The sequence below is a fragment of the Meleagris gallopavo genome, chromosome 6 (genome assembly GCF_905368555.1).
Source record: "Meleagris gallopavo chromosome 6, MGAL_WU_HG_1.1, whole genome shotgun sequence".
In the NCBI taxonomy this organism is placed as follows: domain Eukaryota; kingdom Metazoa; phylum Chordata; class Aves; order Galliformes; family Phasianidae; genus Meleagris; species Meleagris gallopavo.
Genome location: NC_139409.1, coordinates 32,259,949 through 32,276,284, shown reverse-complemented (window position 1 = coordinate 32,276,284; position 16,336 = coordinate 32,259,949). Strand labels below are relative to the sequence as shown.

The 16,336-nt window shown below is 50.1% G+C and overlaps 1 long non-coding RNA gene across 5 annotated transcripts; it reads right to left on the bottom strand.

The window, feature by feature from the left end:
• Window positions 1-1,090: 1,090 nt before the first annotated feature.
• LOC104911517 (uncharacterized) lies at window positions 1,091-16,336 on the bottom strand. 5 transcript variants are annotated; one of them, XR_014883918.1, is made up of 5 exons: window positions 15,965-16,336; window positions 13,232-13,433; window positions 12,511-12,629; window positions 9,680-12,403; window positions 1,091-1,667 (listed from the first exon to the last, which is right to left on the bottom strand). It is a non-coding gene; the product is annotated as an uncharacterized LOC104911517 (long non-coding RNA). The 5 variants fall into 5 exon arrangements; XR_014883920.1 differs by lacking the exon at window positions 1,091-1,667 and having other exon boundaries at window positions 9,180-9,938; window positions 10,062-12,403; XR_014883919.1 differs by lacking the exon at window positions 1,091-1,667 and having other exon boundaries at window positions 9,180-10,208; window positions 10,896-12,403; window positions 15,965-16,332.

Sequence of the window (16,336 nt, the reverse complement as noted above, 5' to 3'; positions counted from 1 at the left end):
GCTTGCATCCTGTGTGCATCTTCAATGCCTGCCCACAACCTCTCCTTCCCCTGTCTGGCCAACCCATGGTTCGCTGGCCAGGGACAGAGGTGTCTCCTGTGGCAGGTGAGCATGGAGCAGTGCCCTGAGCACTGCTGGCAGCACAGGTGAATTGTGCTGATGGGGATCAAGCTTGCACACCCATGCTTGTCTCCGTGCTCTCAGAGCCCAGCTTTGGGTGCACTCTGAGCATCATGCTTCAGAGGACTGTTAAGCCTATGAGATAAAAAAAAAAAAAAAAAACAAGGCAAAAGCAGAGGTGTAGGAAACTTTCACAGTAAGTAACTGTGGCACTTGTCAGCAGGCACTGAGTTCAGCTGGGAACAAACGGGGAATCCTAAAAGCTGAGGTGGGAAGCCTGCAGCTGAGAGACAGACCATCTCTGGGATGTATTGGCATTGTGTGGGAGAGAGAAATCAGGGCACGTTCGTGCAACTGCCCTGCCTGAAAGTGGGCGTGAGAAAGGCTAATATTAGAAGCAAAGCTCAAGTGCCTGTGTGTTTGCTGTTTGTGAAAGAGGAAATGAGCACATACTGGGAAGCCCTGGCAGAGAAAGGCAGGGGTTGTTTCTCAGGAAGGGCAGTACTGCCCGAGGCACAGCTAATAGCGTGAAGGCTGCAGACGTGGTTAACTGCTCTCTCCAGGGCTGCCCTGTCGTGCTGTTCCGTGCTGGCCGGCTCTGGTTCTCTGCCGGCTCGGAGCTCACGCCTTCAGAGACTCATCTCCCGGGAACAAATCCCAAAGTCTCTGGCATCCATGAAGGATTCGAGGAGGGAACGCGGCCCAGCCCTGGCTCTGCGGGGCTCCGGCCGAAGCCGAGATCCCTGTTTCCCGGCCAGCTCAGCCCTGCGCATGCCTCCCACTCCCCTCCATGTGCCGCATCCCTCCTCCCGCAGCGCCAATCGCCGCATCCCACCTCCTCCTCCCACCCGGCCGGCGGTCCTCGGCTGTGATCACCGCGGCCCTACACAAACTGCTGTCTTCTTGCGCCCCCCACTGCTGATGGGCCGCAGAGATGAAAGGAGCCAAGCCAGGTGCTCGCCCATTTTTTTTTTTTTTTTTTTTTTTCCCCTCGTAACAGAAAAACCCTTTTCCCAGGAGCGGGCGAGCGGCGGCACCGCGGGCAGGGCAGGAGACAGCGAGACCGCAGCATCCCCAGCGACTGGGGGGCACCGGCACCTCCCGATGCCTCCCCCCGAGTGTCACATTCTAGGACAAATTCTCTGGTTCTTTCCGAGCTGATACTAGCATCATTTTTCCAGGCCAAGAACATTTTGCTCAGACCGACGTAAAAGTTCTGGCAAAGCGGTGAGGGAGAGAAATCGCTGTTACATCTGAACTGGAACAAGTCCTTCCAGCATAGCACCTTGAGAATGTCGTGGCACATGGCCTCAGTTTGGCCGCAGCTGTCCATCTATTCTGACTGCACTCCCCACTGCCATTGGCTACCCCAAAAAAGGACAGGTGGCCGAGGACTGGATGTGCAGAGAGTGAGTGCAGAGGAATAAGCACTCCCCTGTGCTTTAGCTGGCTTCTCCGGCTTCTTCTGAGACATAACATACACTCTTCACTTAAATCCATGATGTGTGCCTTATCCCACATCTTCTCTGACATGCATATCCATGTATCTGCATATAAACACACACACACACATTATTTATGACACACATACAGATATGTTCTTCCTGCCCTCGTTCTCTCGTTAAAATCCAGTTTCAAAAAGTCTGCTCAAATCCGGAAGGACCACATCAACATGCCAGCACATACCCCCTGCCAAGGATGTGCAGCAACCCGAAGGAATCCTTCATTTCCAATCCACAACGCCCGTTTTGAATGCTTTTAGTCATGTTGGCAATCAATCAATCAATCAATAAAAAGTGAAGGTCTGTGGAACACATCCCACGTGCTGCTCTTTTCTTGTTCAGTGCTCAGGTACGCCTCGATTGCCGATTTACTGCTTAACCCCCGACTCTTGCTCGGTAGGAAACACGAGTGACCTGATCTTTATCTTCCTCCCTCCGGCACCAACACAGCAAGACGGTCCCGTAGGGAAAGCTTTGAAACTTTTTCCATTCACGGCTTTCTCCCCTCCAGCTCTTCTCTCTCCTTTCCCCTAGAGGATTATCACGGGGTTCAGTCCCTGCACCGCAGGGACGGGAGCCGCTGCCCGCAGCTCTCATCCCGGTCCGGCCCTCAGCCGGAGCTCGGTCCCTTCTGCAAAACCGGACACCAGAAAACGCGAGAAGAGGCACACGCGCTTTAAACACATTTTGACTCTGTTTTGCCTAGCAGCAGGTTGCCGGGCCCTTGAGACGCATGAAGTGCTCTTTACGGGGAGCCACGCTTTGCTAAGGCATCCCCGACCCCCTCCCTGCTCCCGTTTCCCTTGCGGCAAATAAGCACTCCGTAGAGAAGGGAAAAACCTGAGCAGGTTAGTTCTACTTCCTAAATATGTTTAATTGCAATCGCTGGAGTGCTTGGGGAAAAACTCTACCTATCGTTCTCTATGTTTCTTTTGAAAATACCTCTATATAAATTAAAAAAATAATAATAAATAAAACAAAACCCTCCCAACTCAGATACATACAGTGTGAAAGGGGAAATGCTCCTTGACACCCAGGCTGAGTGCAAGAGATGCATCAGAAATAGGATGAAGCCAAGAGCGCGTGCTGCCAAACTCCCTCCCAGTGGGGGAAGGAGCAAGTCTGGGGGCTGCAGGGGGCAGCTGCACAGTGGGAGCTGGCTGCCCAGTCTGTCGTGGGTGGATGTGGATTTCCTGTGGAGGAGACAAATCCACCAACCCAATCCAATGGAGCAGTGTGGGCTGAACTCGCTGCACACCACAACCTCAAAACATCTTCTGCTGAGATGGTGGGAGGGAGGACACCCAACTTCATGGTAGACAGAACATTTTTAATTGCATGGAGCTTATTGTTTTACCCTACAGAAGGGACAGTGAAATGGTTCAGATCCTTTCGAGGTCATCTGGACATTGGCTTCAGTGACAACAGCTTGGAATGTAGCAATGGGAATGACCTCTCTTCCCTACAAGCCTTTCCCCTAATGCCAAAGTCACCAAAAAGCTCTGTATTGCTTTATACTGCCCCAGAAGGGGCTGATTTCCAATCCCGAGGTGGGGCTGGAAAACTTTTTGCCCTTGAGTTGGCAACTCCCAGCAGAACACAGAGTGGACATACCGCAACCATGTGTCCTAAGTGGCTGCCACACACAGCACGCAGCCAAACAGCCATCCTTCCATTTCTTTTCTTTTTTTTTCTTTTTAATGACAACATCGCCGGGTGTGCTTGTATAAATCCTCGGTGATTTCACAGCTCCCCACGGTAATATCACCAGGCTGACTCTTATGATTTCCTCCACGCCTGCACAGTTTTGGATTTATAGGTCTCTTACATACTCATTCACAGAAATAAAAAGGGTGGGAGTGGAGACGACTTGATTTCTGGCTGCTTTCTGAAGTTTCCATGCCAGATTCATGCAAGATCTAGTGCTTTGGAAAGGTGGGTTTGTAAACCAATCCCTTAATTTGCACCCACATTAGGGGGTTAGGCACACATCCCATGCAGACGTACACAGAAAGTCACGCCTAAAGAAGGGTTAAAATATTCTTTGAGTATGTACTGCGAAAGAGAAAGAGAAGAAAAAAAGAAAAAAAGACACCCAAACTCCCTCCAAAAAAACAAATAGTCTTGAAGGAATCTTTGTACAGCAGATGCATTAATCCCATATCATAACCACTCTGGTGCCTGCTGGGTCAGAATTCTCCCAGCACTGAGAAATCCGAACTTTGTGTGGATTAGGATGAAATCAAATGGATACCTCAGCATGAAAATTGGACAGTGGAAGAGCAGCTGCTGGGAGAGCCGAAGGGTCTGTGTTTGCAGAAGGTTAAGGCCCAAGCCAGTCATCACCAGCTCAAGAGAAGCAAATGCAAGTGGCAATGATGACAGGAATCAGGAAAGTAGTGCTCTAAACCTGATAGCTCTTTGCGTAGAGGGGAATTCTCAGCTCGTCTCTCCATACAGGGATGTTATTCCACTCTCCTTACTTCTATGCTGCGCATTTGCCAAGTGTTTTCCTGATGATAGCACAACCTTTAGAGAGAGCCCGTCTCTACCTCCCCTGCAAGAAATGGCTCTGCAGGAGAGCTCCACAGGGTAAGTGCCAAGGAAGGCAACACGTGGGTCTTGGTCAGAGCTCTGGCAGGTTACAGGAGATCTGTGTGTGCCTCAGTGAAAATAGTCTAGAATAGAAGCCAGCACTTCGCTCCTAGGACAGGCGCTAATGTATGAGTTATGGATATTCTCAGTGAAAACATGGTTGCTTCCAACCCCTTCGGAGAGGCCAGTGGTCCATGAAGAGAACTAGGGCTTCTAGCAAAGTGTTGGATGGGGTATCTTTCAACAGGAATAACATATCCTAAAAGAACTGAATAAGCTAGCCAGGAGAAAGAAGGCAGCCCTTTTGCCGAGTATCTGTGGGCTTGCCGCTCCAGTGCAAGAGAAAGGCACCATCTCTATATGAATGGCAGATGTGCTGCCCATAGGCTATACTTTCCATGGCATCAAGTCTTTACACTCATACATGAGATCCTTCCTAAGGAGTGGCAGTCTCCCACCGATACCCATGAACTAGTTTCCTGTGTGCAAGTACTTGCACTCAGATGCACCTTGGATTCACTAACTAACCAAATACGTTTTTATTCTCTCTCTGCCTCCTGCTTGGAGGATTTTGCACATTCTTTGTATGGCAGAAGTTAATCAGAACAGTTCAGAGGATGTGTATCACACAGAGTTAAAAGTGAAGGATATTTGTTTTGAGCCAACCAACACTTTTCAGTGGGTGCTAGCTTTCGGATGCCTATCCGCTTTCTACATAACAAAGAGGTGGATCTGACCTATGTACCAGGCAAGTTCAATGAGTAATTTGTACTTTGTAATCTGTAGAGTGACACAGCTCCAGATAGAGAGCTGTTATTAAAGAAGTCTGTAACTGGAGGCTAAAGACTTGTTCACACATGGAAATGGCTGCGAACATCCATGCAGAACTTGCTTCTCCACCTCAGATCCACACCCCGTCTCAGCCTGGGTGAATTTCCTTGTTAGACAAACCCAAGTTTGCAATGGAGATAAGGAAGAACACAGGATCTCATTCAGAACAAGAATGTTCTTGTATGGAGGTACTCGGGGAGGCCCATTGTATTTTAGACTCAGATCCTATCTTAATAGTAGATGCTAATTAGCATGGTGTAGTCCTTTCACTAACTTCCTAGTTCATCAGGAGTGTCCTGTGATGGTTTGCACCAGGTTCATCTCATCTAAGTGTAATCAAATTAAACTCAGATGAGGCAAAGGGCTCCCATAAGTCTCCATGTAGATTTTCGGTCGGAACCACAATGCAGGGCACTTAAATTTTGAACAGAGGTTGGGTATGAGGTGTTGAAACTAATTTATTTGGAAATGGAGGAGGCCTCATTTGAGCAAAGTAGACCCACTCACCCCCATTGTGCCTGGCAGACCACTCGAGAAATGATGATGGACTCAGATGCAAGTTAGCATCTCACAGCTATGACAGCACAGCTGATGGCCACAGCATCTCATAGTCCACCACAGTGAGATGGAAAATAGGTTTGTAGAAACCACTGCTGGAACACATTAATTAGAATCTCTGACTCCTGAGCCCTGACAGCTTTGCTGACAGGGCAGAAGAGATCTCTACCTTCAGCTGCTTCATTCCCAGCTACTGTTATTAATTAACCTAACATGATTTCAGTTTAAATTAACACACCAGACACCATGGCTGAGGAGCAGACATCCCCCTTTTATAGCTGGAGCAAAAATAGCAATAACCTCTTCAGCTACATCAGCTAAATCGAAAATGAATCATCAATCACGGCCCTCAGCTAAATGCTGTGCTACCCAGATACCCTGCTTATGTATTTATTCCTGCTTAAGTATTTATTCCTGCTTAAGCGTCTCACTTCTGTATGAGCAGCTTTTTGGTCAGCAAGAGGGCAACCAGTCAGCGTGTTAAGATAGTAATGACTCAGGAATGGGGGTGTCACCTATAGAAATGTCACGTACGGAACAGTTTAACCAAACATTACTTCTCTGGTAGCCTATGTAAATGGGTGCATGGACAAAACTCTCACTAAAGTGACAGGGTTTTTTTTAGAATCATAGAATCACGAGGTTGGAAACGACCTATAATATCACCTAGTCCAACTGTTTTTGCTGCAGACCAGCTCTGAATCCTCAACAATAAATTTTCCTTGGTGTTATCCATATTCACATGGGCTTGTTCTGATCCACACTGCTGCTCTCCCATCTGGACCGTTGTGCTCAGCTCAAACCACTCAGACTGTGGCCAGGTTTACACGGCACTCACACACTGTGTGCTGTTGTATGGGATATCTCCAAAGCAGCATCTCCAAACCGTGCTAAATCACATTCCAGCCCTGCCTGATTCCACGACACAGATTTTGGGACTGAACCTCATGACATAGTTTAACCAGTTGGAAAGGCTTTTTTTTTTTTTTTTTTTTAAATCTCAGAAAAAATCTGTTTAGAAGGCACTGGAGTGTGGATGATGAATTTAGGAGGAGAGTGGGAGCCAGGAAATCTGGAGCTCCTTTCCTGCCTGACTGCTGGCTCTGTGGCCTTGGGCAAGCCCTAATCTTTCCGACTCTACTTCCCGGCCTGTAAAATATCAGTTACTTCGTGGTGATGGCTGCAGTAGTGACCGGTTGGCAGTTTTTCTATGGTAAAGAAAACTTTGAACATTATTGCCAGTAGTATTTTAAAGAGGAACAACATCCTCATTGTTCATATTGATATTTAAGGACAATAAGCTCCAAAAAACCCACCCGCTCACCCTATTCATTAGGATCACTTTACAGCGCTCCTCCACAAGTCTGTGTCTGGAAAAGGGACAAATCCAGTTTGTAATCTGATTCATCTGCTTAGGGGCATCCCAGGCATTATACAGCTGCTGTGCAACATCTGAAATGGAAACAGCCCAATTTTCATCAGAGTAGATTTCGACTGGAAGAAAATTTTTTTAAATGGCAATCTTCACGCTTTTCTCTCAGGCTTCTATCCTGTACCACTTTCTCTTTTTACCCATTTTGATCACACAAAAACATCTCCCTTTTCCCTCTCAGCAAGTTAAAATGAAACTCCTGAAACTTTGCAGATTTAACATCTCTGTTTAAGATTTTATTTTTTTTTTTTCATGAAAAATGGCTGCTTGCTGTCAACTCCTTTTCAAGCCACCTATGTTCCCAAGCTGCTCCCAGGGCAGACTCTGGCCAAGTAAGCTGCTGCTATCTTGTTTCCTAGCTGTCCCCAGTGCTTGTCCACCACCTCTTTTCCCAGAGATAGAAAATCCACTGTGGTAGGGGACATCTCTGTGTTTTCTGCTGTCTCCAAATTGAGTCCTGCTTAATGGTGCTAAGCAGCATGGCAGTAATTTCAGCAGTGAAGAGGTACAAAGGATTTGTTATCCACAGTAATTCCCCACTTCTGGAGCAGTCCCAGAGGCCATTCTCAGCCTATCTGACCCATGAAGACAGGCGTAGCCAGGAGTTCCTGGCCACCCTTGCTCCAGGACTTGTATGGAGGGGTGGGAAGCTGAACCAAAAGACTCAACCGTAGTTTGGGCTCTTTACAGGTGGCAAATATATTCCATCTGTCACACCACTGCTTGGCTCTGTAAGCACTAAGTAAATCTGAAATATAGCCCAAACCCTCTATAAAAGTAATGTAAACCTCCAAGATCTATAACCAATGCTTTGCACTCTCTAACGTTCCATTGTAGATTTTATTGCAAGAATGTTTAATAGAAAGTCATTTACCTACACCCACATCCTGGGTAGGACAGTGTTGTCTGACAAGTGTCTGTATGGAGGAAACCACAGCAAAGCCATCATAACCAACTTTTTGTGGAAAACAGCCTTTCTTACTAATTCTGTATTCTCTGTTTATTTCCCTTCCATTTCCTTGATTCCAGGCCTCTCATGCCATTGCCCCTGTTGTGCCTACATGCTCTGCTTAGGAAGCTGTAATAGAGTTTGCATCTCTCATGTGACAAAGAATTACATGACAAGGAATGGCCCAAGCCTTCGTCTAGATTTCTCGCAGAAATCCTGCCACTAATTTCACAGTGCCACACTCATGAGAGAACTGACACTGCAGTACCCAGCCGTAAACACCACATATTTCCCAGAGTGTGTAAGCATATGAGTGTAGAGGGATTGACTTGGAAGACACCGAATGACTCCTTTGGGGAAGCATTCTTCCACCAGCTGAGAGAAGGAGCTCCTCCAGGGCTGTGAGGTGAGTGCAGAAGGGTGCTCAGCCTTTGGCTCTGAGCTGGCTGCTGTTCCAGGGCAGTGGGTATTCATCACCTGTATGACTGTGGCTGAATGGTGTGGGTAGATTCCCATTTTGAACAAGACACTCGCATGAGTTGAAATAAAAAAGGAGACAGGAGGCAGGAGAAGTAGCTGCCTCGCCTGATGGCCACTGATCCTTTCCATGTGAAGGGGTAACCTTTGGTAACCCTGGCCCCATGTCATGTGACAGGGCCAGGAAATAAACCCTGGGCTCTTACCAGCACTCCTGTGTGTTACACCTTTATTGCAGTGATGACAGGTTGATGGCTCCACTGAAAGGTTCTTTTCCTTCAGGGAGTCCTGTCCAATGTTCAGCTTTATCTGTCCATAAATGCTGTCTAAGTAGTGTAGGGTCCTGGAAAAGGTTCCTGCTCCCCCCCTGACCCTCCCACCAAAGGCTGGCTGGGAAAGGGGCCCCTCACCTGCCTGTCAAAGCCACTAACTCACTGTCACCGCGGCCAGCTTTCTCCTCTTCACAAGTGGAGGGCACTTGCCTCCATGGAAGCCTTTCAGAAGGATCCTCCTTCCCCCCTCCCTGCCCCATCCCATCCCAACCTATCCCATCCCATCCCATCCTATCCCATCCCATCCCATCTAATCCCATCCCAAACCAGCATGCTAAAAGAGCAGGCAAATCCCACATGCTTTTCTTGGATCTCAGAAAGATTAGGAAAAGAAGCTCTCGATTTAGATCACTCCCCTGACAGATCATAGAATGACATATAGGTCCCCCCCCTTTACAGTTTTATTTCTCCATTTTCCCTTAAGACAATGATTAGGGGATCTTGAGACGCTGCAGAGTTGCCCTATGTACAGAGTTGCTGTGGAGATATTGAGAATAAAAATAGTAATAATAATCAACTGAATAAATAAACGATGTAGGAAGGCTGCTGGTCACAAATTGTGAGCTCCCAGTATTTGAATGCAATTATTGCCTGTTTTATTCCTCCCCCCACGCCCCCCAGCTCTCTGTTAATTACCTCTCGTGGGAAAGGTAAGCTGACCTGTTTGATAATTCCCAGCACCACAACAAGTGGTAGGAACGAGTTTAAACTGGAGATCCTGAAAGCTTTCTCTTTGCATAAGACGAATTTATAGCTTGGAAACTAAATATTTGTTCAAAGAACTTTTGGAGGTGTTTGAGCACACAGGAGAGATGAAATGGCAGATTAAATATTTCATTTACATGCGATAAGCACGGCATTAAGTCCTATCTTAATTCTTCACCTGTTTTCTGAAATCCTTTGACAAACACGAGGCGTTTCAACTCTGTCGAGCAGCTCTGGGGCTCGCGGGGCTGTGCTGTGTTTCTGGACGGGAGCACAGGGACGGACTCCGGTCCTTAACGGGATCCGGCGGCTCGGGCTCGCTCCTTTTTAGCAGGAGGCATTTGCAACGCTCTGCTGCTGGGGAAGGATGGGGCTGCGCCCAGGAAACCAGATCTCGCTGCAGGGGGCACGCTCCGGGGACGAGCTCGGGAGAAAGGCTATAAATAGAAGAAACAAGCCGATAAACAGCAAACGGCGCTGTGCGGTGGGAGCGGGACCCGCAGCTCCCGGGGCTGTGGGTGCTCGGAGCGGCGGTCCCTGCCGTCTCGCTCTGTATAAACCTGAAAGTCTGCAGAGGTGCGAGACGGAGCCCCTCCCGCACACAGGCTTCTTTCTACACAGGCTCTGCTCTCTCTCCTTGCCAGCAGAAATGCAGAAGAGGAAAGAGAAAAAAATCACTCCTCTGCTGATTATTCCTCTCCCGCAGGCTGCTTTCAGGAAAAAAAAAAAAAAAAAGAAAAGAAAAGAAAAAAAAGAAAATACACGTGTTTATCCATAGATTTAGGGGATCGTTCCAGTGTAGAAAGTATGTGTAAACATGCAAATTTGTACTCCATCTAGAGTTTACTGGAACAAAAGATATTCCTTCCTTGTACTTCTAATAGGGAGGATTAAAACAGTACCAAATGTGAGCATTAGCGGCTTTGGAAAAGGGGTTTGCTCTTTATGCCCTAAAAGCCTAAACCTAATATTTGGAGGTGGCACACAAGCTGTGATCATAAAACGGGTTTTACTGGGAAGCCATGTTTACTTCTTGTTTATCAGACTTATTTTAATTCATTCTGGGTAGGTTCCAAGCGCTGTGTTGGAGATTAAAGGCAACTGCACACCCCAATTAGCAGCCAGTCCTTTCTAAGCAGAAATATTTCTGAGGGGCGAGATGAAAGTGGGATCATTCTGTTCATTAACAGTTGGGCACTGGGGCGGGTTACTTATCTCTAGACACCTCTACCTTGGGCTTGAACTTCTTAAGATTTAAAACGAGTGTCCTCTTAGAAGTGAAATCCCGTTTGAAAATGCCTTTCTGGGGTTGATAGAGCTGCGCGGTACGAGGGCACTGACCGGCAAAACAGCGGCTCTGTGCAGGGCTCTGAGCTCCCCGGCAGAAAACGTACCTCTGGGGCACCGATCTCATGTGAAACTCTTCAGCTGAAGTCGCGGTGGAGGCCATAAAAATCTTCGCTTCCATTCAAGCGAGGCAGCAGAATATTCGCACCGTTCAGGGGGGACGGGGAGGTGTGGGGCTCAGCAGAGCGTGTTCAAAAGGACCTCACAGCTCCACCATCTCTTTCGGAACGGTAAGCGGATGCAAAGCAAGATTTATAGGCCTCTGTGAAGACGTGAGAATTCGGTCTTTCGAGTATAAAATGCGCTCCAGAATAAAGTTTCGAGATTTATTTGCTCGGTTTTTAGTTGATAAACTCCATATTACTCCGAAGGGAAACGCTCCTCCGGTTTACCGCACGCACAAGACGAGATTTACTCTCGCACAGAGGCTTTGCGCCCGTTTACCCTCCCGAAAAGCACTCGTTGGCCGCGGCCGAGCAGCGCGCTGAAGGCAGCCCGCGCCCGGCCGCCCCACGCGGCGGCGATGCCCCTCCGAGCCCCGCAGAGCGGAGCTGTCGCGCCCCGGTGCTCACGAACGGCCCCGCCGCGGCGGAGCCGCTTTGAGCAGATGTCTGTTAGCAGAGCCCCCGTGCCGCGGGCTCGGCAGCCCGGTCCCCCCGCCGTTACCCCGGGCTAAGTCTCCGGCGCCTCTTATTAACCTTCTAATGAGTAGGAGAGCCTGGGAAGGCGAGCCACCGAGTCGGGCTGAAACCCCCGGGATCCCGACGGGGACACCGACGACTGATTTATTTTCTGTCATTGTTTTACCAGACAATGCTCGCTTCCCGAGGAACTTCGGGAGGCTCGGCTGGGTATTGTTTGGAAATATCTTTGCAAATACCCCGCGTGCCCCTCTTTTCAGCCAATCGCAACACCTCTTTGGTTCGAACGAGAGAAAGCTCGGATCCTGCCTTTTATTGAAACCAGCGGAGGACCTCGGGAGGAGGGGGCGGGAGGGGAGGGGAGGAGAAAAGGGGAGGGAGAGCGGGGTCGGGGGGAGCTGTCCGTCGGCATTAATCGCGGGTCCGCTTTGTCGAGAGGAGACAGCGCCGGTGTGTGCAGCGCACATGTGCCGACGGCCGCTCTCCCCTCTCCTCCTGGGCCGGGAACCCGACGGGACGGTATCGCCGTCCCCGCCTCACCTGCGCCGGGCGTCCCGGCCCTACGCGGGGCCCCGCGGAGCGAGGCGAAGGCAGCGCGGCCTCGGAACCCCGGCACCTGCGCGGCCCGAGGCCCGCCCGCAGCCGCGCCCGCAGCTCCCCGTCGGGTGCCCTCGCCCCGCCGCCCCCGCGGGGTTTCCCCCGGTTCCCTTCGCTTTCTGTCTCCTTCCCTGCCCCCGCCGCACCTCGCTGTGAAGCATACGGGGTGACAGGCTTGAAGCAGGTTTGTCGCCGGCTCGCTGGGGCGGGTCCTCGCTCTGACAGCCGGCTGGGGGCACGGCGTTGCGGCACGGCTTCTGGGCACAGCGCTTGGCTGTAAGGTTCGATGTGCCGCGCTGGCTGCCCTCCTCGCGAGCCTTTCGAAACATTTTTGCATAAAACAACATTTCGAACATGCACTCCCGCACATCGACAAACACATCCGTGGCGTATCGGACTGTAGACGTGAGTGCGATGCACCTACCTCCCTGCTGTAAGCGACCCTTTGGATACTTCGGGGATTTTCATTCTTCTCTTTGCCCGTCATCCCGACATGTATTTGCCTTTAGTCATCAATCGGGCAGAAGTTTCCCGGGGCGATCTCTGCGGGAGAAACATCTATTCATCTGAAGGAGCCCCATGTCCCCTGCTCTGAAAATAACATAATATATTCAGTGCGGGACTGCGTCTTCGGCACAAACGAGCCTAGAGCGCAGCCCACATCCTGGTCCTTATTTCCTGTGAATCGGGCGTTTGTATGCACCGATGTGAGTGCTACTTATTCCTCGCTGAACAAAAGTCCCCATCAGCTCCCGAAGGCGGAACCCCGGTGAGAGCGGGGAGAGCAACTCGCGGTGGGCTCACACGGCATGAAGGGCGAACGGACTGCAGGAGCAGAGAGTGGGTGGCCGTGCGGACACACTCTTCCACTCACGGATGCTCTCCGCTCCTATCATGGAGACATCGCGTCCTTCCCTGGTGCTGCCCATCTCCTATCCCCAGAAGGATGGGTGCATGTCGCAGCCCACCCGAATTCACCCTGCCCCGCTCCTCTGCTTGGAGATGCAGCTGGAGGAGTTCTATTGTCGCAATTATTATTATTATTTTCATCATCATCATTATTATCATCATCATTATTTTTATTATTGTTATAAGAGGTCCCACAACCCGAGATAGTTATCATAGAAATCCTCCCGTACACATACATTCATTCCTCTCCCAGGTGTTGGGATGGGAAGAAGTATTTTGGCTGCGTTATAGCTGATGCTTTCCCAGTCAGTTCCTTTCCCAGTGTTTTATCCGTGATGGTACGACCCATCTCTCCCTTCCATAGAGAAGGTAATACTGCATTTCTTCTCCATTCATAACCTTTCTGGTGTCCCTCCTTGCAGATGAAATGACCGGCTGCTGAAAGAAAAAGAGGGAAAAAGAAAAAAGAAAAAAAAAAAAAAAGGAAAAAAAAAAAAGGAAAAATAAAAAGGAAAAAAAATCAGAAGACTGTGAAAGGAATAAAACCCTAAGTCCATAAAGATGAAATGTAACGAGAATGTTGAATACATAACGCTGCTATATAACAGTTTCAATTAGTTGAGTAAGTCCTCTGTAACGTCTTGTAAAGGTGTAAGGACACGTTTACAGTATAAGCAACATAATGTTCTCAACTGTACGAGTTAATTATTTCCAGATTTACTTTTTTTTTTTTTTTCCCCAGAAGAAGTGCGTTTCACAAGTAAAGGCTCTGTCCGCATGTAAAACAACCGATGCATTTTTCCAGCACTAAACATCACGAGTTCGTAATTAAAAACGGAGGACAGAGTGGACAGCTAAATAAACGATCTTGGGGATTTTAGGGAGAATTTTCCCGGGACCTTTCAGAAATAAGGGAGCACTCTTTTGTCTGACGGTGAGCTGCGGTTATGGCGATCGTGCCTCCTTGGCGCAGAGATACGAGCGCCGAGCAGCGCCGATACGGAGGGCGATAACGCCGCCGCTACGGCCGCGGAGGTAACGCGCTCTGCGCAGCGCCCGGCTGCCGAGCAGTGCGGAGCAGAGATTTGGGCTCCTCCATCCGCAGCGCTACCAAACGAAGCTGAGCGAAGAGGTTTGATTTCTTCTTGAACGCTTCGGAACGCCTCGAAACGACCGCTGCAAGGTCTCCGGCGTTCTGCAAGGTCGGTGCACAGCCTCGGCTCTCCCTGGTGGCCGAGTTACGCTTCTTCCCCTCGACGCCCCATTGCTACCGCGGGGACCCGTGGGACACCACTCAGCCGGCGGGGCCGAGAGGCAGAGCCCAGCAGGGAGGCGCCGATGCCTTTTTTGCTTTCCTCCCGCCGCGCCTCCAAGGCGGCGTTCGCTCGTGAAGGTCGCCGGGCTGCGAACGCTCGGTGCCCGAGGAATTGAACTTGCACCACTCCACTGTGGGGACGAAATTTCACCCTTCCTCCCCGTGCGACTGCGCTGCCCGCTGGAGCCCTCTGTTTGCAGCTTGAGCCCACCTCCCTCCTGCCGGTTCTCCTATAGTTTCCCCAGTATTTCTTCACAATTTAATTTCCTTCAGAGCGGGTGTAAAGCCTCTGTGGGTCAAACCGGTGATGAGAAAGTTTTTTTCTTAAAGGATGGGATTTCCCATGCTTGGGCCTTTCCTTCAACAGAGCCCAGGACCTAAGGCTCCCTGTGAAAGCTTTGGCTTAACTCCCTGCGCTCCACTGCTTCCAAGCATACGCCGAGCAAAGCAAGGATTCATTGGTAAAAATCAGCGCAAAAATTAGCTGTCACCGATTGATTGCCAATAAAAAGGCCCACAAATCCCCCTCACTTGTACGTGTTAACCAAAAGTTGTCTGATTTAAAACCAGGTGCTAGCGGCGGAGCAAATAAAGAGTTCCAGATTTCTATTAAACAGACATCATTTGCTGCGCTTTTCGTTTGCGAGGAGCAGCTCACCTTGGGCTCACGTGTCCTCACTGCGGGGACAAGAAGGAAGTCCTGCAGAGGATTTAGGGGGAGGTTTAAGCTCTGAGCTAGGAAGGGGCTTGTCAGAGGAAAGGCTTTCTGAGAAGGAAACATTCAAACGCGCTGAGTCGTTGGCCAACTTGAAATTTTTAATTTTACGATGTTTGTAATTCTATGCATATATATATACGTGTACGTACATCCCAAAGCCTTCTCTAGATTTCTGTATGGGTCACTGTATGCACACACGCTGAGGGAGGCAGAGCGGTGCTTAAGAGCGAGGAAGGGTTTCCGAGTCCTGTGAGGAGACTGAAGGTACACTACGGACCTAGAAACCTGGGAGCCATGATTCTTGGTTCAGTTTTGTTTTCCTTTCTTTTCTTTTCTATTATGATCATTGTTTTCGGGGAGCTCATTGTTTTTGTTTTGTTTTGTAATAAGGTAACAGGAGCAACGAGTTTCTAATCTCTATTGGCAAAAGCATATTTGCACTTTTGAGGGCGAGAAGAACGGGAACGTCTTTCTGACCTGCGTCGGGATCATATATTGTTCTAAAGTAGAAATGTCAAAGTAAAGTCATTTACCACCTGGACGTCCTTGACTTCGGATGATTAAAGTTTAATCCGAGGTGTGTGCACAGCTTTACCGTGTTATTTAAACACATCAAAGGTCATAAAGGGATTCCAATAGCATGAATCGTACAGCAGAAAGCGTTCTCTGTGGAGAAATCCGTGTTTCATCCCAGACTAAGCTGCACAGAGCTCGTTAAAGAACGAGAAAATAAAGAGAAAGAAAAGGGGTTGGAAGGGGGAAGAAGAATATCATTTGCACCGAGGATGGCAGACTTCAAAGCAGCCGGAGGGTCGCCCTCTCGGGGGCTACACTCGGGAAGGGCAGAGCCCTCCGCAACCATTAGCTGCACAGACATCTAGCGGGAAAGCCTCGCCACTGCAGCCCGCCCTCCTCGGCCCCCGGGCAGGCGCTTACCGGTTCTCGGCCGCCCGGTTCCGTCCTCTCCTCCGGCCGCTTCTCCGCGCCGCCGCCTCCCTCCGAGAGCCGCCGAGCAGCGCGGAGCGGGCAGCGGGCAGCAGGCAGCGGGCAGTCCCGTGGAGCGGCCCCCGCTCGCCCCCATTGGAGGCCGCCGCCACCACCCGGCCCCGCCCGGGACCTGCCCCGACGGGACGGGCCCCCCGCAGACCAGACAGGGCTCGGACCCGCGCCCGCGACCCCTCTGCCCGCCGCTCTCCGTGCGGCTCTGCCCGCCGCCGCGCTCGCTGTGCCACGGGCGGTGCTCCAGAGGCAGGCGAGGCTCTCCCCCTCCTTCCCTCCCTCCCTCGCTTGTGCCGCCGGCTCTGTCGC